This window comes from Epinephelus moara, chromosome 22 (genome assembly GCF_006386435.1).
Source record: "Epinephelus moara isolate mb chromosome 22, YSFRI_EMoa_1.0, whole genome shotgun sequence".
Lineage (NCBI taxonomy): Eukaryota > Metazoa > Chordata > Actinopteri > Perciformes > Serranidae > Epinephelus > Epinephelus moara.
Genome location: NC_065527.1, coordinates 2831750 through 2858084, shown reverse-complemented (window position 1 = coordinate 2858084; position 26335 = coordinate 2831750). Strand labels below are relative to the sequence as shown.

The 26335-nt window shown below is 41.3% G+C and overlaps 1 long non-coding RNA gene across 2 annotated transcripts in view; it reads right to left on the bottom strand.

Moving 5' to 3' along the window:
* LOC126384516 (uncharacterized) overlaps nt 1-26335 on the bottom strand; it is a 632363-nt gene that overhangs the window by 28362 nt on the left and 577666 nt on the right. Inside the window, exon 3 of one of the 2 annotated variants that reach the window (XR_007569300.1) lies at nt 651-708. The exons of the other annotated variant lie outside the window; for it this stretch is intronic. This is a non-coding gene — a long non-coding RNA (uncharacterized LOC126384516). Of the gene's footprint in view, nt 1-650; nt 709-26335 lie in introns of those variants that run through there. 2 annotated transcript variants of the gene reach the window in all.

Sequence of the window (26335 nt, the reverse complement as noted above, 5' to 3'; positions counted from 1 at the left end):
GCCTCAACCACCCTAATGTGAAGAACCGTGTCCAGACAGTTCAACCTAGTTTGCTTCCCTGCCATCATCCCACTTCCCACCCACAGTTCATACACTTTGAATTTCACGTTGAGCCCTTAAACTGTCTAAAATAAATGCTCTCACGTTGTGATTTGACACACGCCTCAGGCTCTCCCCTCCACAACAAGCTGCACATCAGACAATATTTAAGATATGATGCTCTTACCAAGTTGATTTTGAGTTTAGAGAAATATTGCTGTGACGTATCAGACATGGGACAACATTATCGGGTTTGTGGCGACCAGATGAGTCTCCAATATTTGCTTTCTTTTTAGCTCTGTCTTTGTTTTCAGCAGCTCCAAAGAATTGAATCTGAGCTGTAGCCTGCTATGTGTTCCATTTTGTTCAACAGCTAGTCGCTAACGTTGTCTGCAGCGTGATGATGGGCTGTTTTACCGAAAACAGAAGACAGAAACAAGGCTGATGAGAGTGGTGAGACTGTAAAGATGCAGGCCAGAGTCCTGCACATTACCATCATTGTGTCTCAGTCAAAGTTGTACCATGATCAAACCCCCCCAGGCTCCAGTCCCTCACATGAAGCTGGTTCTCCGTTCTTGAATTGGACGTCTCTTTGACTGGATGGTGAAAACATTCAATCACTGCCAGGTTAGGAAACATGTTAGCATGCTCCTTCCACCACCATCAAACCTCCAAAGGATCTGAACTCCATGTAGGCTGCCACCTCATCCTCGGGCTGCACAGTTTCATGGCTGGAGTCCTCCACGTCGGTGACCAATGTGACCACGGGGTCAAAGGTTACACTGGTGTCACTGACTTTTAAAATAAAAGGAGCTGCAGCTTGATAACAGTGATTTAGATGTTAGAATATTAAACATATGCAGAGTCAGGTGTTAATTCTTGATGGGTTTGTCACCATGAGCGCCACCTTCGACATAAACACAGTGTCATATCTAATAATATGGATAAGTGCAGCTTTGAAGGGCAAACCAGGACTTAAACACATAAAAGTTCTGCTGCTCTACTTCCTGTGAACTGAAACTTTGTGTCTCCAATCAGTGATGTCACAGCAGGTGTTTTGCCTTTGACAGCTGATGGAAAGCCCCCGCTGTGACATCACTGATTGGGGTGTGGTGAAAAGTGCAACATGCTTGAAAGTTTCAGCCCAGCGAGAGCGCTGCAGCAGCAGGTTTCCGCTCTGTGTGAGTCCGCACTGAATATTTTTAATGAAGTGGTTGCTAATCTAGAGATCAAGCACTTCCAACACTTCCAGGATTAAAGGCAACATCTTTATTTAAACTGACTTACACTCAGATTGATTTTAACGTACCGCTTTTTAATGTGTTTGTACTCAGTTTGTGGTTAAATGAAGGTTAACCGAGTAAAGCGTAATCATGTCGCATGTGATTTTCAGCCAGCCGAAGGAAGTTGTGTGGTTGCCAGGCCAATGTTGGCATGGTAATCAATCAGATGGGTGTGGAAAATCATTGCGATATGTTATTATTAGAACAAAATAACCAATTTGTCACTCCATTATGCACACACACACTCACACGCTTGTATTCATGCTCACAGAGAGGTAGTCTCTTTGAAAGCAGCTTCTGTGCCTCAGTGTACATGATGTTGTTTGCATAGCAGAAATGAGATCATTCATGAAGCCCCCGAGGTCACATTTCCTCAAGAGGAGGGTGAGAGGAAAGCGTGGATGAGAGGAACTGCAGCGTTCTCAGACTCTGAGAGAGAGAGAGAGAGAGAGAGAGAGAGAGAGAGAGAGAGGGAGAGAGGGAGAGAGGGAGACAGGTTTGTGGGGGTTTTTATCTGGCTGATGAGGGAGAAAGGAGGGCGAGTGCGTGTTTGGAGAGTAAAGCGTGAAAATAGATAAGAAGGGGGAAGGACGTGGCGTGCAAGGAGAGCTGAGAGAGGGGAGGGAGGGAGGACCATGCCCTGTTGCATTTTTATCAGGTCTGTGTTTGAGTCGCCAGGGGGACGGACACACGCTGTAGACACGGTCCACCATGCAAGGGCAACTTGTCACCTTATCACTCTGTCTCGCCCTTTCTTGCTCTTTCTCTTTCCCTCTAGCTTTCATGTCTCTTTATTCCCTCGTTCCTTTAATTCTTTATCCGCTCCATGTCCTTCCCTCTGTAGCCACTGAGGAACTCCCAGAATGCTTCTTTTTCTGATCATTCAGTGTGTGTTTTAATAAATGTCAGGGCGTCTTGATATTCAGTGTTGCTCTTCAGCTAATGAGATGCACAGCAGTGGTGAGAACACTCATGTTGGACGTGTCTATGCTCTCAAGCAACCTACACACTTGGTTTGCAGGTCAGGCTTGAATGCTCTTAATTAAGAAGTCTAATCTCTTTGCCGTGTTTTGAAATCCTCCTGAAAAAGCAGTAAGTCTTTTCTCTAAGTCCTTCTTTGGCCTTGAAAAGTCAGGTATACAGCTTATGAGATGTGACATGAGTGCCCCCTGGTGGTCGCTTACAACAGGAGGTGGTTTTGATGTGTTCTGTTTTTGTTTTCTTTATCTTTGTCTCAGTTTATGATAAGTGGGATTTATTTCAACCCCATACTATAAAGTGACAGTTCACCCAAAAATTAAAAGCAGATATTTTTCCTTTTCTTGTAGTGCTGTTTATCAATAGAGATTGTTTCAGTGTGAGTTGCTGAGTATCCAGTATAATTGAACTAGATGGCACTAGCGCCAAAAAACTACATTTGAAAAACTCAACAGCAATGTTTCTTTACAGCAATCATTACTCGTTCACTCAAGATAATCCACAGACCTTGTCGGATCTATTTTCTTTCTACTGAACTGTATCATTGCGCAGAAGGAAGAGTGCATCTACTGCTAGCTCACATAGCTCCACTGAGCTAGCTAACGTTACAGCCATAGACTGTATATACTGCAAAGATGGACGACATGACAGCTCCCCAGAAGGTGAAGCCAAAACATCTGGATCGCCCCCTGGTGGCTGGCTGCTATAGGTCATAAACCCTGACCTCTCCATGTTAGTGAACAAGGGCCAAACTAAAATACAGTTTCCATAATCTGAGGTAGTTAATTAGTTATTCGATGCTATAAAAAAAGGGGGTGTGGCATTATGATTGACAGCTGTGTGAGCCAATCAGTGTGCTTGCAGTCAGTGACACTGCTTGCGACTAGTCAGATGGGTGAATAGCGGGAACTCGAGACTGCTTGAGACTGATGTTGTCACGCTAACGTGCAGACTCTGGCTTCAAACGACGTTGTGTGCGCAAGATGGCAGCAGCCGTATCTGGGATATTTTGGCTTTGTTTTTGTACGGTAGGGGTGAGAGGAGAGGCGTCATCGATCTTCATACACAGTGTGTGGTTACAGTCTGATGTTACATTGATTTATTTATTTATTATTTAGAAATAGGGACAATGCATGATTTGATTTGATTTGATTTGATTTATTTCTGGAAGACGATAAGACAGTAATCCTAAGGATGACATGCTAAAGTATACTTATTTACTTATTTACTTATTTCCAGCATGGTCCTTGGTGTTTACACACAAGAAACAAATAAACAAGAAGCAGACAATCAGAAACAAATAAACAAGAAGCAGACAATCTCAGACTAAAAATACATACAGTAAATAAGAGACAAAAATAAATAAGAAAACAAAACAGCTGTAAAAACTATCTAGTTCATCAATAAATATCCACCTTGTTCCATAAAACCTGCTTGACCTGTCTTTTAAAAATCCCTCGTGATGAGAGGCAATTTGTAGCAGTTGGCAAACTATTCCATGCCATGATACCAGTGTAAAATATTAATATTAATAATGAACAAATGCACGAGTATCTGTAAATACACCAGATTGTAGCCCACAGCTAATTTCCATCTGTTGTCCCTACAGGCAGGTTGATGTAACAATGTAGTGAACAGCAGCGACAAAAGACAGAGTTAAAATTCATAGCAACCATGTAGACACAATACAGAAGACACAAGAGGTGCACAATATACATTCGAAAATATATCAAGTGTAGCCCATGACGCTGTCACAAGCTTGAGCCTCTCATCCATGAGTAGATGCACACTTCCTTCTGCGTGGTGATACGGTTGGTGGGTGTAGTTCGATAGAAAGAAAACAGTTCCTACATGATAGTGCTCACAAGGTCTGTGGAATATCTTGAATAACAGGGTTATGATTTCTGAGAGACATTGCTGCTGAGTTTTTTGTATTTATTTTTTTTTTGGATAAAGATTAAAAACAACTGGCCAGCTGACTCAGTGAAGCAGTCCATGGCAGTCCAAAATACATGGATAAACCACCGTGTCTCAACTAGAGAGTCTTCATCAGAGTGTAAAATGCATTGGAATCAGACGTGCAATTTAAGAACTCATGTGGGGGTCATATGAGCCCCGCTAGACAAAAACCACATTGAAAGAAATTGCACATGAAAATGAAGTAAATGTTTACTACATGGAATTTACATATCCAGTAACAAGAAGAAAGGTTCAGTGCCAAATAAAAAGAAAGGAAACAACAGTTAAAATGACGTAAGATTTGTTGTATATTGTGACAGACCTGCACACTAAGTGACAGGAAATGAAAAATATGCAATAAAATATATGACAAAAGCAAGAAACAACATGTGAGGACAGACAGTAAATCATGATGTGTATAAAGTTGAAGTATTTATAAAGAGTGTAAATCTTTGAGCACCACAGGCCGAGTGCCATCTAGTCCCATTATATCAGAGAGAAGGCACAACTCTCTACGGCTGATATCTCTGACACTAAAGAGCTAAGAGGTAAGAGAAACATATACACTTTTAATTTTGGGGTGAACTGCCCCTTTAAACTCTCTGAATTACAACTCCTATCCATCCAAGTTTAGCCGATGAAGCGCACCACAAACTCAGACCCTCACTTTCTGGGCTCTGTTACACCTTCATCCTCCACTTATCACAAGTCTTCCCACATGTACAGGACTTCATCTCCATATTCATTTGGCTGGAATCAGCTGCACTAGACTACCCTGGGGTTACAGAGCCTCACTATCGCTGGAACTTTCTGATTAAAGTCCTCCTCTGTCTCCTGCTTTGAAGTCAGTAATGATATTCAGCAGACCTGGATGACACCGAGCGAGAATTATAATGAAGGTGAGATTTGAGATTGGTTGGGGAATTGAAAGGGAATGTCACTATACGGCTGTGATACGGGACATTTAGAATTTCATGTACCTTTGCATATTGTAAAGATAAAGAGGGGAAAGAGATAGGTTATAAAATCTGTGCTGAACAAATACAAATATTGTTCCTATAAAAAACATGATACGGAGATAAAATAACATCCAAAAGTCAAATAATAGGAAGTGCAAAATGAATGCATCTGACACTAGAGACATGCTGGAGGATTTCCTCTGATCAATAATCAGCTGTAGGCCCGGAAGTGATCAAAATAAGAAGTCAAAGGAAATAATACTGATATGTTCTTACACTGATCTGACAGTCAAACAAGATTAAACTGTAGGTGCATGACATTTAATCCGGAGCTCTTTTACACAATAATTTAATTTAATTGATTTAAAAAATCTTCCAAAATGAGGTTAATATTTTTATTGAGCAGTGAATACATGAAGGAAAATTGGGGCAGCAGTAGCTCAGTCTGTGGGGACTTGGGTTGGGAACCAGAGGGTCACCGCTCAAGTTCCTGTCCGGCCCAAACATGGAGTGTGGACTGGGAGCTGGAGAGATGCCAGTTCACCTCCTGGGCACTGCTGAGGTGCCTTTAAGGAAGGCACTAAAATCCCCAACTGCTCGGTGTGCCTGTCCATGGACAGCCCCCCCCTCACTCTGACATCTCTACATGTAATGCATGTATAGGTCCTGTTTGTGCATGTGTGTGTATTTCAGGCTTGTGTGTGTATGTGACAACAGAGTGGAAAATGTAATCCCCCCTCAGGGATTAATAAAGTATTTCTCCTGTGTGTGTATTCAGTAAACAATAACAACACAAATATGCATGATGTTAATTTGTGTACTTGAATATTTCCCCAAAACTGAAATGAGGGCAAAAATGATACTGATACACTGATGAGTCAGAATGAAGCTGCACATTAATTGAATTGTACCTCCTGCAGACCACATCTCAGTGCTGAGAAGTAACTAAATACTTTCACATGAGTACTGCCTGCTTTTACTTTAGTATCACCATTTTATGCTACTTAATGCAAGTAATACATTACTTTTCAGAAGGAAATAAAGTCCCTTTTCCTTCACTACAGTTATTTCACTGCTGTCAGATTTTACATACAAAATATGTGCCTGAGTCATAAAATATGATGCATCTCCATACAGTGTAGATTAAACTACCAAACAGCAGAGGTGTTGACTCAAGTTGCGAGACTTGGACTCAAATCAGACTCAAGTCACAAATTTGATGACTTTAGACTTGACAAAACAAAAAATAGACTTGCAACTCAACTCAGACTTGAACATCAACAACTTGTGACTTCACTTTGACTTGAAAATACCTGATGACTCCTTTTAAGCCCAAAGATAAGAAAGTATGTTATTTACAAAGTGTGAAACAAGTCATTTAATTTCCTGTTTTAACATCAACACTATTCATTCCCAGCAAGTCGACACTTCATTCTCCAAATGATCCACTTTGTTTGAACCAGTGTGACAGCATTAAATCAAGTTGCAGCAAAAAAGAAGAACTAATGTTATGGTACTCGGCACCAGATGGAAAAAATTATACCAAAGAAAATGTTGTTTGCATTCTAAAATGGTGGCTGGTCAAACAAACAAACAAACAAACAAACAAACATAAAACCGGGTCAAAAAATTATATTTAAATTCGATCTAAATGTATTTATGTATTATTACTCTGTTGTTAAAATGGCACTACACTCAGTGAAGAGCACATTATGACTTGTTTAGGACTCAGAACTCAGAGTTTAGCTGTTAGGACTTTGGGCTTGTCAGTCTCGTATCTGGACTTGAGTGCAAAGACTTGAGATTTTCTTGTGACTTGCTAAACAATGACTTGGTCCCACCTCCGCCAAACAGTATATAAAGCAGGTAAATTACTTTGATCACAACAACAACAATAATAATCATAACAATATGTATGAATATTATATTTCTATACCTTTATATAATTCTATTTTATTGATCGTCTCTGATGCTTTATAAATATATTGTATAATGTTTATATATAAACACCTATTTTTACCACATGCTACATAAATAAAAATCTGTATCTGCACTGGTACCTGTACAAATATTTATCTTTCATTGCATTCATATCATCCATTAACTCCAGCTACACTGCTCTTACACTTAAATGTTGTGTATGTCCAATTCTCATTTGCAGCTGGAGTATGGGGTAACAAGGATGCTAAAAAAGTAAATTCTATTCAGAACAGAGCCATAAGATGTTTCCTCGGGGTACATGCATTTGCCCCCAGTCTTGCAATACAGGGAGATATGGGGTGGGAGCCTATGGAAATGAAACAAAAGGGAGAAATGATACGGCTGTGGAATCGCTTTATTAATATGCCAGAGAGTAGATTAACAAAAAGGGTTTTCAGCTGGGATAAGGCTCACAGTCACCCCTGGACAAAGGAAATTATTTGTATTTTTAGGGAGGCTGACCTTGCGTACATTTTTCATAACATGCTCTGTTGTAACGTCAATATGTTGAAACAAAAGTTAATTCTCCAGTATAAAGAGAAATGGTTAAATCACATATGGCTAAAGCCCAAGCTTAGATCATATGTTCAAATGAAGCAGAGTTTTGGCCCTGAACCCTACGTTACTTCCTTTCTAACCAGAAGCCAGAGGTCACTGTGTGCTCAGCTGAGAGCTGGTATCCTACCCCCCAGGTCACTGCGGTACCTGAAGACAATAGGATATGTAATGTCTGTGATCTGAAAGAGGTTGAAAATGAATTTCACTTTATGTTTTATTGTTCACAGTATGAGGACTTAAGGGTTCCCTTGTTTGATGAAATGCAAAAACAAAAAGCTGATTTATTCTGGGCGGATGATGGTCAGAAGTTGGAGTGGTTATTTAAGACTGAGCTTTTTAAGACTGCTAATTTTATTTTCAAAGCCTGGAATAGAAGGCAATCCTGGCTCTTTAAGTGAGATACTATATCAATGGATTAGATTAGGGTTCACTGTCCTAATCATGAGGACTGTTGTGTTTACGTTCTACTATTGTACATCTGTATGATTGTACATTTGTTTTGTATCTTGGTTGTTTCCAACTTGTATGTTTGATCATTGTTTCTGTTTTTGAGATAAAGTGTCTTATAAGCCCATAAGGGCTGAAGCATGACACTTAAATAAAGAAATCAAATCAAAAATGTAATCACCTTACACTGCAGCACCTGCACTGTCAGACATCTAAATTTAGTCTATCTATCTATCTATCTATCTATCTAATAAGGATATATATTACTGATACTACCTCTAACAGAGTATTTTGACACTGCAGCTTTATTACCCAGTAGGTCTTTAACCTCTCTGATGCCACATTTAGACCTCAGTGTTGCCCTCTGCAGGCTGTGTGAGGAAATGAGGTCTTCATTCAGTCACTGTCCGCTCTGACAGGAAGGTGGCAGCAGAGACCAACATGTGACATCATGTGAGTGGCACCAGGGACTGATCTCCTCTGCTGTTTATGTAGTAATTATACTCATTAAACCTCAAGCATCCTCCTCAGCTGTGGAGCCACGCTATTATCTGTACATCAATACTGTGTGTGTGTGTGTGTGTGTGTGTGTGTGTGTGTGTGTGTGTGTGTGTGTGTGGGTGTGTGTGAGTGTGGGTGTGTGTGTGTGTGCATATGGACGTGGACGTGCTCATGGTGAGAGTGAGGGTATGGGAGGTTGACTGCGAGTAATGGGCCATAATTAGGGGTGAATGTTTACACACTCACACACACACACACACAAGGAGCACACACATGCGATAGCCGGAGGTAATTTGGCGGCACTAAATGAGATTATCAGTAGCGAGGTGATTAATGAGCATCCCTACTGCAGAGCCTTATAATCAACAGTCACCGCTCTGCTGTGATACACACTAGCTAGAGCTGTGCTCAGGTACATGATACCAGCACCTGCTGCTAACATCAGCTCCTCCACCAGCACCAGCACACACCGACAATCAGCTGAAATCTGAACGCATCACTGGGGGCCAGATAACTTTTAATTGCATTATGGGATACTGAGTGAATACACTCACATGCAACAATGGTTTATGATTTTTCTTTTATGATAATTCTGGATAAATTTGGCCTTTCTCATAAATCACACTTCACACATTATCTACAGCTTGTGTTTGTAGAATTTTATCAAGACTGTATTAAAGTTTTAATTTGAAACATCACAACAAATACAATAAAAAATCAAAACCAGATCATCGCTGAGAAAAGTTATGGCCATTATATGACGTCTTACATCTCGGCATTTGGGGGAAAATCTGCAAAATAATAGCAACTTTTTAATGAACATTTCTAAACACTGGGAAGATGTCACTCTTATTCTGCAAAATGAGCAAAACTCTTTTCATATCAGTGACTGATGGTGACGGACTGAAAAGCTGCAGTCTCCTATTAAAAAAACAACAATTAATGGGAAATGTGGTCTTCGTTTAGACAAACAGAAACCAGTGTGTAGAGCTACTGTCAGCTGCTACATGTAGCGCTGTAGCAAGAATTCATTACAGTGATAGTTAGAGACGTCAGCATTATTAACTATGGAGAAATTTGTGTCAGAGACTTCAGAAGGAAATTAAACCAGTATTAAGTTTTTGCAAACATCACTAGGAAGATGGTGCTGTGCTGCATGCATAGGTGTAGTTTCAGGAGGTGGGTGGTGGACACTGGGGACAATCCCCCTCAACATTTACAACATGTGTACAACATGTGTGTTCCATGCCCACTCAATAAAACATGAAAGCAGTAGAGGACATTTATTTTTGATAAAATTAAAGACATTTACACCATAAATTGATGCATAAAAAATAAACCAGAATGCAGGAAATTAGGTGCATGTTGCTCAAAATTTTCCAGTGGAGGACACCTAAACTATCCAATTCCACCCCATAAAATGTTGAAAGGAAACCCACACTCCTGGCCTTCTGGGTAAATGTACTAAAATGTTCATTTCTTTCAGAAGCAGCTGATGGAGAAAGTGAAAAAGACGATAGCGACAGAAGCGAAAAGGCGGCAAAAAGTAGCGAAACAGCTTTATGTTGTAAACCCCTCTTCAATTAAATTGAATTGAATTGAATTGAAAAAAAATGAGATAAGAGGAGGAGGTGGCACAAGTTCATACATCTTCTGCTCTACAGTAAATTTGGGGGGTTTTGGGAAATGTGGTCTTTATTTAGAGAAACAGAAACCAGTGTGTAGGGCTACTGTCAGCTGCTACATGTAGCGCTGTGGCAAGAATCCATTACAGTGACAGTTTGAGACGTCAGCATTAAAACAATTGTGTCAGTCTTCAAAAGTAAATTAAACCAATAGCAAGTGTTGCAAACATCACAGGGAAGATGGTGCTGTGCTGCGTGCATAGGTGTAGATTTCAGGAGGTGGGCGGTCGTCACAGGGACAATCCCCCTCAGTATTTACAACATGTGCATCCTCCACATGACAGTAGTCGAGGACATTTATTTTGGTCAAATTAAAGACATCTACACCATAAACTGATGCAGAAAAGGTAGAAATTGGAGCATGGAAAAAGAAAAGGAAAAAACAGAATGCAGGAAATTAAGAGTTTGAGGGTCAAATTTTCTGTTTCATAGGCTGTATGTCCTCCACCCTCAAAATGCTGAAACAAATCCTACACCCCTGGCCTTATGTGTAAATTGAACTTAAATGTTCAGCTTCTCTTGGCAGCTGATGGAAAGAGTGAAAAAGATGATAGCAAAAGAAGTGAAAAAGCAGCTTTATGTTGTAAACCCTCTGAGGTAAATTGTGATTTTGGGCTTTATACATTGAATTGAATCAGTAAAAATGAAAAAAACAAACGCCACTGGGGAGAAGGTGGCACAATTTCATACATCTTTTGTTCCACAGTAAACCAGTGTGTAGGGCTACTGTCAGCTGCTACATGTAGCGCTGTAGCAAGAATTCATTACAGTGATAGTTAGAGACGTCAGCATTATTAAGTATGGAGAAATTTATGTCAGAGACTTCAGAAGGAAATGAAACCAGTATAGAACAGGAAGGTGGTGCTGTGCTTTATGCATAGGTGCAGATTTTGATTGTGCATGTGCATCCCCCACCCCCCGTAAGAGTAGTAGTATTTGTTTTGATAAAATTAAAAACATTTACACCATAAATTGATGCAGAAAAGGCACAACATGTTAAAATGAAACCCACGCCCCTGGCCTTCTGGGTAAATTTACTAAAATGTCCAGTTTCTGTCAGCAGCTGATGGACAGAGTGAAGAAGACGACAGCGAAAAAAGCGAAAAGAGGCAAAAAGCAGCAAAAAAACATCTTGATGTTGTAAACGTCTCAGAGGCAAATTGTGATTTGTGATTGTGGGCTTTATAAATTAAACTGAACTGGAAAAACACACAAGGTGTTTACTATCTTCAGATAATGAGAAACAAACGACACAGAGGAGGAGGTGACACAGTTTCATGCATCTTCTGTTCTGCAGTAAATTTTTAGGTTTTTGGGAAACGTGGTCTTTATTTTGAAAAACACAAACCAGATGTTTCAACAATAGATTACAGCAGTCGGATGACTCGTGCTCTTATTTCTTTAACTTTGAGGTGTCAGAATAATTTAATCTATTCTTCTCATTAATTTAAACTTCATATAAAACAATTAAAACAAAGCATGAAGCTTTTTAAAGACCCAACAGACACTAAACGAGCTCAACAGCCACCTATTTTATCCCCACCTCCTACACGGTGGTGGACAGAGCCGTCTCACCATCTCTGTGTGCAGACACCTAGATCAGATAATGCTCTCTAAGTCTCTATAGTGAGCCGTTTGAAGTAGCTCCAGTGAACTGCAGCCCTCCCCCAGCCTTCGCCTCTTGTTCTGCGAGAACTGTGCAGTGTGTGCGGGGTGACGGGGTCAGGGTGACTGGGTCCCCTCCATCTCCATATAGGCTGTAGGCTACAGCTGCTCCTATGAGATTGGTACCTCAAACACACAGACTGTGCCTCAGATGTCTCTGCATGTATGTGTGTGTGTGTGATAAGGGCCAGAGGATGGAGACATCTTTATCGTGTAGAAGTGGGAGGATTATCCCATCAGCGCTGTATTAAATACAAAGACAGGGATGGTAGGCCGGTTAACCAGGTGCTGCAGCACCCGCCCCGACCGCAACCTTTCACCTTTCCTACAGCCGACCTGGATCGTCACTCTTTACAGTCATTGCATCATGTGAGGTTTCACTGCCGTGCTGCAAACAGTACGATGCATCCTCACTGGATCATTTGCTGCCACTTTGTAATAAGGCGTACTTTTGTTTCATGTTTTATTAATGCGTGTTCTATTTTTCTTCTTGTGGACAAATCCAATAAAAGACCAAAGCATCAATGCACTGATCCTACAGCAAGTATTACCTGAAGAGCGAGCGCCGTTGTTGACCAAAAACTATTTAAAATTAGGGCTGTCAAAATAACACATTCATTTTGATTCATTATTTGCAGAGAAAATAACGCATTAAAAAAAAACTAACGCTGATTAATCACACTCTGTGGTGCCATGTGACCCGGTGCATCACTAAAGGCCACAGTGTCTTTGTCACATGATGGAGGCAGACGAGACGACGCTGCTCGGCCCCTTTAAATGAAACATTTACATTTAAAAAACACTCAGACTAAACTGTTGATAGGAACACTGCTCTCTGCAGGTTCTGCAGGAAGGAATTTTCGTACACACCTGAAACATCACCTCAATGCAAAGCATTCAGTAGTGAACCCAGGAGTCCGAGCTAGCGCAGCCTCTGATGCTAACGCTAGCAGTCAGCCTCGCCAAGCCACACTGAGTCAGTCTACCTGTGACCGACTCACTGACTCCCTTACAGAATGGACTGCAGACCAGTTTGCGTGGTCGAGGACAACTGTATCCAAAATCCAGCAACTTTCCTACAACACGTCTTTTTTAAAATATTTTCACAGCAAAAGTTGATCTATGCGATTAATTAATCACAGAGCATGTAATTAATCAGATTAATCTTTTAATTGCATGACAGCTCTGTTAAAAACACCTCAGTGAGTTACACTGTTACACTTCCTAACATGTTCCTTCATCACACTGGGCACTGTTGTTTATTTTAAAACAATCCCACACACAAATATTCACTTTAGTGCCACGTGTATTAATCCGCAGTTGAAAATAGTCCCCAACAAACCCATTATTAACTCCAGTTTGAGCAGCGTTTGCTAGAAACTACAGTGCCCAGGTTTGTTAGGAAATATTAGGCTTTTTTTAAAAGTGAAAAAATACACACACACCTTTTTTTAATACCAGTAGATTTACCTCTTCAAAAGGAACCAATGGTCATTTGGCCAAGAACCACAGGCAGGGTAGGGAGGTAGGACGGTACTGAGAGATGGACGGATGCATAATTTTATGTGGTATTTTTATGGGGTTCGACCCAAACAAAAAATAAAATAGATGACTCTCAACTCTAATTTACCAAGCGTTTGTGTGTTATATATAAACAACCAAAGTTCTTTTGGCTTTTCCTTAAATGTGGTTTATTACCGATCCAAAAAACATTAATTAATAATTTGTTAACCATTTATAAAGGCATGTTTTACCATTTATAAACGCGTTATAAATGACATCTTTTCATGAAGTGGTTCAAAATCTTCATGGCAATACAAAGGTCAAGAGTTAATTAAAGGTTATTGACAAAAACATTAAATCACGGTGAGATCATGCTCTGAAGTGATGCTGTCAGTGGACGATCACAGGGACATTTTAATGGTTTTAACACAGCATTTATTGATGTTTTCTCCCCTTAAAAATCAAGCAAAATCTCTTTAAAGCAACAGCACATAAAATGTAAAACACTCATCTGCACAATCTGTGTTGAAAGTTGATATTAAAACATTAAATGAAGCAAAGTCAGAACTCGACACTCAATAATCAAGTGTTCCCAAAACGTTGCTGACACTGTTGCCACAGTTTCCAAGCTGAGCTGGCCTACAGCGGAGCCACAAAGTGATCTCAGCTACAGAGCAGCGCCCAGTGAAAGTGCGTGTGTGTGTGTGTGTGTGTGTGTGTGTGTGTGTGTGTATTCTCCCTGTTTATCATCTCTGCTATCAGCACATGACTAATATTTACCCTGACCTCATCACTATTCATCTGTTGATGCCTCAGCGTTGCTGGGTTTGATTGTTTATCATCCTAAATAAACATGTGGTGTCGAACAAAAGAATGCATACGGTAGGAATATGAAAAGCTCTCCTATTGCTCTCTGAATCAGTAACATGTGAGAGTGGAGGCGCCCGGCGACGACTGCTGTCCACACAGGAAATCTGCTGATGCCGGTGTCTTCCTAAATGTGTTCAATATGCTTCCTTAAATCACAAAGTGACAATCTAATGACACAGCACCGCAGTGTTGTTGTCACTGTTTAAATATGTGCTGCTGCGTGTTGTTTATGGTCGAGCTCTGCTTGTTTGATCCCGTAGTGAAAGTCAAACTATAGAAATACAGTTTGTGCAGTATGTGCATGTATATCTGTGTGATGTATACGGCGTGGTGTTCTACTGGCTCTGCTGCTTCCTCCTCCAGTGCTACCTTCGTGCAGATTGCCATTTAAAGCGGTTGAATAATTGAGAAGTAACATTTGCGTCAGCCTTCCTGCTGTGTGTGTGTGTGTGTGTGTGTGTGTGTGGGTGAGGAAGAGACTGAGATAGAAACCTCTTAGGAGCAGCTCTCACACACCTGCTGGAGTGGCCATTATTAGTTATACTGATATCATACCACATAGAGCGCCCATTACAGCTGGACACACACAATTTAGGCTTTTTAATGTAAAAATAAAATTCATATTTTCTTGTAATCAGCGCCAGTAAAATGCCATTTAATCAGAATCATTACTGAACAGCAGGAGTTCCCGAATGTATTTTTTTATTGTCCATAACAGAAAGCAAACAAAAGAACAAGGCTTAAATTATTCTCTATTTTTCATATTGTCAATAAATTCCATCAAAGGATCTGACCCAGCAGGGCACTGTAGTTTTTAGCAAATGCATCTCAAATTGAAGTAAATCGTGTAAATGTTTGGAACTATTTTCAGCAGTGGATGAATACACAAACTGAGTTTAGCTTGTTTTCAGTTGTTTCTGGACAACAGTGGAGCTCAGCGGCACAGAGGAGTAATGTGGCTCTGGAAACAAACACAGAACTTGTAAGTAAGATCAATGTATTGTTGGTATATGGCAGGAGTCTTCAAGGACCCCTTAGCTCAGGGGCCAGCAACCTTCACAAACAAAAAAGAAAAGAGAAATCTGTCTGAAGCGGCAAATCATATTTAAACCTCTTAATATGTGTAACACAGATGTTTAAATTGACTTTAGCCTATCAACATTACTAACAGATCTAAATGAGCATTCATCAATATTATAGTTTTAGCACAAGGTGGCTATTTTTGATTATGTGGTACTTTAACTTGACAACGTTGCCGATGAAAGCGAACAAATTTGTCCATGCACTATTAAATTCTCTGTCTTCCCCAGAGTCGTTTCCCTTTTGGGATTCAAAATCCACAGTTAGCCTTGCTACAAAGACTCAACACTAGGCCTACTGCAGCAATCGCCCGTGATGTTTTTAGAGGAAAAGGCTCCAGGCCACAGACGCATGGCGCACATTTATTTGATGAAATATTAAAACATTTGAATGTAAAAATCACTTTAGGGTTACAGCAAAAAAATGAAAACATTAAAAAAACAACGGTTATTCCTTTCCATATAATTTTCTGTCAAAGTAATGTAATGTGTTTTAATGCTATGCAATGTAATTTCATGTGTGGACCCCAGGAAGGGTAGCTGCTACTAATGTGGTAGCTAATGAGGATCCAAATAAACAAACAAATAAACAAACAAACGAGCCGCATTCAGCTCTGGAGCCGCAGGTTGCCTCCCCCTACCTTAGCTGAAGGAAAGACGGAGCAAAGATCTCCTACTACATATGTTGTATAAAACTAAGTTGCACTTCAGATTATTCTCTGAATATTTTGGGGTCGTTTGCGTTTGCCTGTAGCTGCTAAGTCAGCAGCAGTTGTAGCATGGCTAGGTGTGTTAGCCTCCCCCTCTTAACTTTTGCCGGTGGTTTCTGAGGTGGACGATTGCCCGAAAATTTACAAAACCATCCACTGTAGCTCACAAGAATGTTTGTAAATGTGGAATAATAATAATAATAATACAGCTGATAGTACGTAATGTTAGCTAACTAGATCATCTTGCCGTTATGGATAAGTGCTGCACAGTGATTTAGCGTTAGCTAGCTCATATGATTGCAAAATTGGTGCAAAACAGTTAGCCTAACATTAATGTTGTATAGTGTAAAGTAAATGGGTTTTATGAATAGGCTAATTTATCTGCACCAATAATATGTTGGATTCATGTTAATGTTTATTTTCAGACACACTTTAATTTTTGAAAACAAAAGACTTCAATTATTGAGCAGTAATTGGCACCCCCTGCAGTAACTTTGAGGACCCCCTGTTGAAGACCCAGGGTTTATGTTTTTTTATTGAATTTACTGACAATTAAAAAATAAAAAATATAACCAGCCTCATCCTTTAAAATACAGATTCTAATTTGACGAAATTTTGGTGACTATTTTTCCCTCATGTACTTTGGTGATTTAGTGATTCAGAAATTATTCATTTCCTTGTGGGATTATTTTAAACATATGCAATTATAATGAATTTAAACATCATTTTCCCGACTCCCCCTCGGTGACCTCTCGCTCTTTATCCCCGAATCCCAGTTTGAAAACTGCTGCAGAGACTGAATCCGAAAGCCGCTCTGTTCATTAGTCGCTGAATGTGTGCAGCCATTTTGTGTTTCTCTTGTAATAGTTCATAACCCTCACCTCTGAACCTCAGCGTCTCAGAGGTAACTGAGGCCAAACCTGAGGATTAATCCCCAAAATGGCCGCCTCACCGAGCTGTTTATCCACTGACCTTTTATTAAGAGAGGGTCCCTAACCTGAATGAATACTGTTTCACTGGCAAACACAGGCAGACGCAATTAATCAAAGCCTTGTGAGTGTGTGTGTGTGTGTGTGTGTGTGTGTGTGTGTGTGTGTGTGTCAGGTTTCAGGCCGCACACCTCAGGAGTGTGTTTTCACACTGTGCAGTGTTTCTTTAACCTCTCCTAGACTCCTCCAGGCCTCACCGGGAAAGGAATCACAACAGACTTAGGTTACACATGTCCTACAGGGTGTGTGTCTGTATATGTATATGTGTGTGTGTGTGTGTGTGTGTGTGTGTGTGTGTGTGTGTGTGTGTGTGTGTTGTGTGTGTGTGTGTGCCTGCATGCCTGTGGGTGTGTGTGTACTGCAAGACCCTCAATTTTAAGGATTAGCTCTATATTTTCCTTTCATCAGTTTTCTGATGGATCCCCAAATATGTCCGAAATCAAATCGGGACAAGCGGCGCCCTGTGCGGATGTTTGGCTGCTAAAGCTCCCCTACCTGAGCGGGTTGGAGGCTGTTGAACCTTCACTCAACAAGGGACAACACCCCTGCCCACACACACACACACACACACACACACACACACACACACACCAGCGTCCTCTTAAGTCATTACAATATCCCCCCTCAGTCCGGATCTGGAAGCAGAGCTGGGAGTCTTCGAACTTTCGATTAAACCAGACGCTGGCTCACTGCAGCTCAAACAAGAGGCCGCAGCAGACAGCAGACCACCACTGGTGCTGCAGAAAGAAAAAACACATAGAAGAAGAAAAAACACACGAGGGCCACGCACGAATTTGCACAAACACACACACACACACACACGCATGGGCGGGAATGTAGGTGCTGCATGAGTTATTCTTCATGAAATATACAGTTCAAAGCTGCAGCAGACGCTAAAGCCGAACAGTGAGCGTGCATAATGGCATTTCCATACTGTGTCACACAAATGTATATTCACAATGCGCACGCACACACGCGCTCAGAGATGCGGGGGCACTATAAACAGCTCTTTATATCTCTCCCATTCAAATCGATTTGCTTACGGTCGGCTGCCAAAGGGACCAAATCTAACTGTTTCCCCTTGAATACATTAGACGGCGAGTGAGGTTGGGAAGTGATAATGACTTCCCCTGCTGCTCTCCCTCTCTTCTCCTCGTCCTCTCTTCACCCCCCCCCCACCCCCCCACCCCTCGTCCCTCCACCGCCACTCGTCTGCATCTGTGTCTCAGATGGGGATTTTGACTTGTACTCGTCTGATTGAAGCCGGACAGACTCCATCTTTCTCCCTCTCCTTTCTTCGGTCCCAAACATAGAACGGCTGCCTCTCTTTCCTCAATAAGAAAGAGTCTTCCTCCTTCAGGCCAGGACGCTGTGGCCACGCACATCAAGGCTGAGGACCTAAAACCCTGCACACAGGATGTCACCTGAGGGAAAACGATGATCAGGTTAAACTCACTGTACGTTCACTGTGCTGTTACAAAGGTTAAACTGTTATTATATCTCCATATTATATTAAATCAATTCAATTCAATTCTGCTCAAAACTGGCCCCAACACAGGACACCTTGAGTCTTTGATTCACTTATGGAAACATTACATATATAAAAACAAAACAATATTAAGTATAAGTGTTTCCAGAGGTTTGCAAATGTTTTTACACTGAAATAAATTTCCATTTTCACTCCCAAAAAAATTAATATTATTCATCATTTTATACTTTTTTTTTTTTTTTTTTTTTTACCTANAAAATTAATATTATTCATCATTTTATACTTTTTTTTTTTTTTTACCTATTTGAACGACGTGCACGGGCCGACCCAAAATTTTTGAGGGACCAAAACAGGACTTGTTTTGGGGCCCCCTCATTGTAACGTGTGCACTGAACATGGCACTGAACCAACCTGTGTATTTCAAATATCAGTTTAAGCACACATAATGTACAGTGAAGACTAAAGTGAGACCTGTTAGCAGCAACACTATCTTTAAATACACTACAGTAAATAAAGTGTTTTCCTACTACACCAGAACCCCGTAAACGATCCCTCTCAGGACCTTTTGCTCGATCTGGTTTGATGCATATTGTGGTGTCATGTTTTTATTGGAAAGGGTTTTTTCCATGTGCCAGATGTCTGAATATAGAAAGGATATGACATAACTTAAAATATGTGATGCACAAGGCAACCATATGGTGAAGAACATACATCTTTAACAAATAAGCAATAGTATTGTGCAAAGTCTGGTGCAGCGGTCACATGAGAAAGACACAATCTTCAAGTGATTATTATTGCAGCTAGCCTTTATATTCTGGGGTTAAAAGTGCATCTGTACTGTTTCTTAAGATTTATTATGAGGAGCTTCTAAATATATATTCATTTGCAGTGACCATAGCCTGTATAGATAACGGATGTTGCTACCGTGATGTCACCCATTGACTCCCACTTTGAAGCCATAAGTCTGACATATCAGCCGTCGCCATGTTGATTTTATGGAGCCAGAATTGACCATTTTTCTACAAGAGGGTGGAGCCATGGAAGAGGGTGGGGTGAATCTGACTCACAGACTGTGTTGAGTTTGCAGACGGCCTGTCACTCAAGCGCCCCGCACCTGTTATGCTTAACTTTGGGCCTTCATAAAATGTAAACAGATGTGTTATAAATAAATTCATACTCCTGTACAGAATTTCGTAACATTACCTTTGTCAAATGTTGTCCTGTACAGAATTTCGTAACATTACCTTTGTCAAATGTTGCTGTTGTCCCTGGCTTCATATGAGAGGAGGAAAAGTCTGATAGCTGCTAGGCTAATTTATACAATGTAGAATGCCATAGGCTTGTGCTAATAACGTTAGCATGTTGTATTTCTGGGGAAAATTAAGCCATTTTTAATATGTGCTTAATGTGTGCTTAATGTTTGTTTAGTGTGTGTTTAATGTGTGTTTAATGTGTGCTTAATGTTTGTTTAGTGTGTGTTTAATGTTTGTTTAGTGTGTGTTTTGAATCAACTAAACTTAACAGCACTTCACAGAAAGTGAGTTTTGTGGAGGTCTGCAGAGTGACACAGACACACCATTGCACAAGTATGAATGCTCACAACAGCATGACTGTTACGCCCCGGTCTAGGGGTGGTGTCGTGACCCGGATCTAGGGGTGTGGGTGCATAACATAAGGACACACAGGAACACGGGAGTAAATGTACAGGTGAGCAATTTATTGCTACACACTCCAAAAACGCACTGTACAATATCGCACACAAAATGGAGCAAAAGACGTCAGGGTGAGCCCAGGCCAAAACAACAAACAAAAAGCAACCTGTCTACCGACCGGCGAAATAACTAATTCCTAACAAAAACAAAAGAAACCAAAATACAATACTAGGCCTAACTCCCTAGGCTAACGAAAAACAGGAGAAAACAGGTATAACAAAAAGCAGCTCACCCCTACGCTCCGTGCAAACAATAACATGTGACAATAACTATTTACAATATACACAAACGACTCAGTTGGCCCTAAGGCGCTTACATAAGTAAGTTACTGCGTAGGGTCTCCATGGAGCTGACACACAAGTATAAATCCACCTTTAGCTAAACCAACAAAATAAAAACTCAGTACATAAGATGGAGGTCAGGGTGGTGGCTGGACACTGGTAGAGCTAAAAGGGCACAGAGGAAAAAGATACACCATGCTGGAACTACTCTGCTGTCTTATAGATTCAATGTATATTAAGTGATGAGGCTTTCATGATTTGTTGACAAAATTAAATAAATTATAGAATAACATCACACCTACTGTCACAAAAACAATGCAGAGTGAAAGGTGAATATTGGTGTGATATTTTGCCAAAATACTGGGGTGGGGAGGTTTAGATGTTCTCTGTGTACAGGTGACCACAGTGCATTAAGGTCATTTTAAAGTAGGGGATTTATTTATTTATTTTTTTTGCAGAAATTTCTTGGGCGGAGAATTTAGGCCACGAATCTTAATATGTGCGAGCCAGCAACAGAAGGAGAGAAAGAGAGTTGGAGAGAGAGAGATTGAAAGAGACAGAGAGGACTTATTGTACCAGTGTTAGCAGATGTACAGCAGTGGGATGTGTGACCAAAGCTCTGTCAAGCCTGCGGGTATCAACACAATGGGGACAGACTGTCATCCCCCCTGGCTATTAATATTACATTACTGTCACTTCAGACCAATCTCTCAGTTAAAGAGTCCTGTGTGTGTGTGTGTGTGTGTGTGTGTGTGTGTGTGTGTGTGTGTGTGTGTGTGTGTGTGTGTGTGTGTGTAGAAATAGAAAAATAGAGTTAAATTCACAGCTAAAGCCAGATTATTCTTTGATCCATTATGCAGGGAGGTAGGAGCTGGTCTTCCATAAATGAGTGTTGAATTATGTAAAGCAGCGTGTGCGTGAGAGGGGAGACCTTCCTGGAGAGGTGGAGATCAGGTAGGACACGATGGTGACGATGACACACACTGGCCGGTGAGGTCATGTCTGACTCTCAGGGAAGCCCCCCAAAACCCCTCAAACGCCAGAGAGCATCATCTGGCCAACATGTGGATGTGGTTTAATACTGGATTACCGCCTGTCGCAGCGCTGCTACACACTGTTTGTGTTTCTCAGTCTTCTTTGTTCTGTCTTCAGTGCCGAGTACAGCGTGTGTGTTTTCTCTCTGTGGCCTGTTCTTTATTAGGGCTGAGCTGTTTGGGAGACTGATGCCAATAAGTCTTCAAATTAAAACTTCCCATGGTGTTTGTGCCGTCATTCAACGTCTGATTCTATTATTGTCATATTTTAAAGTAATTTCTTAAAGGATTACTTTGCTTTGTACTCACTATTCATGACAGAAGAGCCTCTAATACACCATTTATACACTGTGAGATTATAAACTCAGGGTTTTTCTCTCAGGTTTGTGAGCAGCTTCCAGGTTTTACTGGGAAGTCACCCTGAAGTAATTTCTAGGTTGACACAAGAATCAATTACCAACATATTGTTTGTTCATATATATGTGGAATCTCCACAAAATGCCATGTTAAAAATAAATAAATCTAAGAAGAACAGCTTGGATTAGACACACTGTAAAAACGTCAGTCGTACACCAGACAATATGACGACTCAATACTTTCAAAATTGCTAAATTAAGTGTGCTAATTAAGTTCTGTAAATACATTAGACCATGGTGACGATGATTGACAGCCTCCACGCAGCAGTGCTATTGTTAGTGCTGGTGTTTTCTCAGTCGAGGCTATGTTTCCCATATACAGTGGATTATTTGCATAAAAATGACACTGTGGCATTTCATGATAAAGGACTGTGTCTTAAGTCTCTGGTTTTACTGTATGGGATGAACAGAATGGAAATGACCAGTCTGAAGATTTTCTCTGTTTGTGCTGGAAGAAAGGATGACCTGACCTGATCAGTGTTGGGCAGTAAAAATATTACTGTTTCCAGTGACCAGTAGTGTAACTAATCACTAATACAATTTCAGTAATAACATTACAGTTACTCCAAAACCAAACAACTCTTATCAACATTACTTTTGTTATCACATCACTACTGACTTGAAATAAATCATCACATCAGCTGACTCAGTTTTGTAATCGTCGCACTGCGCAGGCACGTCACAAAGCAGTGAGCTAATTTTGAAGACGGAAACACCTTAACAGCTGGAAATATTCCCATCACTTTCATTTCGTGGGGTGGAAATATGACAACAACACTGCTGCTGCAGGTAGCAAAACTAAAAGTTTTTCCCCTGCTAAAAACGCAACCCATGAAGCCATATACACCTGGGTGAAGCATCATGGCTATTCCACGTGGGCTATTGGCACCTGGGAGCTAATAGCGTCTGCCTTAAAACAGTCGGTGACAATTTTAACCCAGAATAAGCAGAAACAGCTGCATAAAATCAACAGTGAGGGAACTTCAGATAAAAAATTAAACAAAAGCAATGGAAAAAGTAACGCAACAGGTGGTTTGATTTAGGAAGTTGTGTTTCTGCTACCTGCTAATGCTAACTGTTAATGCTACCTGCTAATGCTAACTATAAACTGTATAAAACTGGTTTGACATTCATTCATTCATTTTCTGTAACTGCTTGTTCTGTTTGCGGTCGCAGGGGTCAGACAACCATTCACACTCACATTCACACCTACGGACAATTTAGAGTCACCAATTAACCTGCATGTCTTTGGACTGTGGGAGGAAGCTGGAGCACCTGGAGGAAACCCACGCTGACACGGGGAGAACATGCAAACTCCACACAGAAGGGCTCACCCACCCTGGGTTCAAGCCCGCTACCCAGGTTCGACCAGGAACTCTCTTGCTATGAGGCAAGAGCACCACTGCACCACTGTGCTGCCCCATTCCATTAGTTTTTGAATTTCCATATTGAAGCCTCGAGTTTGGCGCTTTAGCTATTGACATCTTGTTTTTTTGGAGCCAGAAGTGACCATATTTGGAGAAGACGGTGGAGCTGTGGAGGAGCGAGGGGCGGGTCTGACTGAAAGCCAAAGGACCCTCGCAAATGTTAAGTTATCAGCTAACACTAGTGCTAACTAGCCAGCCTGGTGAGCAAGGTGCACTCCTAATTTACATCACCTGTGATATTAATTTGGGTGCTGATTTTGGCTCACGAAACACGCTTAAGCAAACAAAATAAACGAATGCGGAACAAGACGTTTTAAGGTGACCAAAGTGTTACAATTAACATTTATGAAATGAAAAGACACTGTGAAAGATTCAAAGCTGTAACACAAAAACATGGACAACACCCAAAAACAAGATTACAGGGAAACAGGGAAAAACTGGTGTAACTGAAACCCTAATATTTGGTGGCGCAGGAGGTCCCACGGCAGGCTGCTCTCACGCACTGTTCATACGTTTTCCTACATAAAAATAAATGCACCAAAATTCGTCCATACCCCACATAATCATAAGCCAGTCATTTGTGCATAACCTACATATTTTGAAGGCTGTGGTCATGTGACCTATGTGTTGATGGCAGTAAAGACGGAGGCAGGTTGGGATGGTGGATGGGTCACAAAACACAGGACTTTCCCCAGGAGACGCGAGTTTGGAACTGTGTCAACTTTGAGTCATGTAAAGGTACGTCCTCACCATGTTTTTCTTCATAAACAACCACAGTTACTTAAAACCTAATGACAGCCAGCCATGTTTCTTTTCCTGAACCTAACCTCCGTAACTTTACATTAAGGATGTAACGTCACTCATGTGGCGCTAAGTTGTAGGATATCAGACAAACAAAGACAAATTCAGGATGAGAGAAGAGGTTACATCAGAGGTGATGAGTTATACAGGTGCGTTAATCTGTGTGTGCTGCACTGTCACGTTTTTGTCCTTCCGTCCAGAAGAGTTGGTAAACTGAATTTTCCCAATAAGGAAAAATCAGTTGCTTCCAGTTTAAAAAAAAATCCTGCTCTGGAATAATTTGACCTCTCTTGGACCTCTTCCTGGTTGTACAGCTGCTGTGAAATATTGCATAAGGGCTGCCAATTTTCTGTGGCGGTCTTGATGTCAAAATAAAAATATAAATACTTGTTGAAGTTAAATAGCGACACAAGGTGCTTTAAAAATTAGTCAGACTCCCCAAAGAAATCTCCCAGATCTTTTATAAAAATGATATTACAGCACACGCAACTTTTCAAGAAAACTTGCAATACAGATAAGCAAACAGACTGACACACACACACACACACACACACACACACACACTGAGCTTTGTGGGGAATATGGCTGGAATGTGAGATCGTCAACAGAGCATGTGGAAGGGAAGAGGAGGCAGCAGCCTGCCAGAGTGTTGTTATTCAGGTCCACACGCCTCGGCATCTGTGTCAGCTAATGAGAGAAACTCAGCTCTGTTTCATCTAGTCTCCCTGGACCAGGAATTAGCATCTCCAAAGACAGACGCAGCGAGAGGGACGGAGGGAGGGAGGGAAAGAGTGAGGGAGAGCCACAGAGAAATACAGAGAGAGAGAAAAATAAGTGTGATCGACAGAAAAAGGGGGGAGAGACGGGGGGAGAGGAGACTGGCTTCCTAGACAGGGAGGTGAATATAAACACAAACTCCCTGTCTCTCTGTCCCTCACACACATGCTGCAGCATATTGACAAGGCAGAGTTAAGTGAGGTGGCGGAGTGTGAGACAGCCCTTAATAGGTCCCTGATGGACCCCCAAGATGAGAGGCCAGCCACTCAACACAGAGGGGGAGACGTGGGGAGGGGAGTCGGGGGTCACAGGTCAGAGGTTAGCCGATCATTACACCCCCCCAATCCACCCCACCGCCACCACAACCGCCCGCTCCTCTCCCACTTGACTGCACAGTGCCTAATGATTATTAACACGTTAAAACACTTAAGGAGCGCTGGGAGCGAACGCACCCCAGAGAGAGTCGGAGATGAGAGGAGAGGAGGGAGAGAGGGGGGGAGAGGGAGGTATGGTAATGATGTTCTTGCACATGATTTGCCGGATAGATATCACTAATCACCTCGTCCCTATGGTGACACCATTGGGACGCACACACACACACACACACACACACGCACACACACTTTCACTATTACAGCCTATACTTTCACACAGAAACACTGATATCAACCTAATAAATATTTCTCTTTTGCATTTGATTTTTTTTTCAAAGACGTGGTGCATATTTAAAAAGGCGGCTCATTTGTGTGTGTAGTGCATTTGATCTAATTCTGTGCGTGTGCATGTGCACGTCTGTGTGTACAAGTGTATTTCTGCATCCCGAATTTGGTTCTCTTGTGCATGAGCATTTGTGCAGCAGGTTTGCGTGTACACAAATGTGTGTGTGTGTGTGTGTGTGTGTGTGTGTGCATGGACCAGCGGGGAGCCCTCTCATCTGTGCTTAGCCCAGTAAATGGTAAGTGATTGAAGGGTTTGATGTGGAGTGATTCAGCTGGGAGCTCGTCTGTCTGCGCTGAGCCCCTCAGCTCATAATCTCATGTAGCGAGGCTCTTCACGACTCGGAGACTGAAGCCAGCTGAAAATATTCTACAGCCGCCAAAGATGAACTCAAACCAAAGAAACCACCCACAAAAGTTTCCCGAAAGGGATGGTACCCTTCAGCGACGCAAAATGGGCTAATGAGATGACAGTGA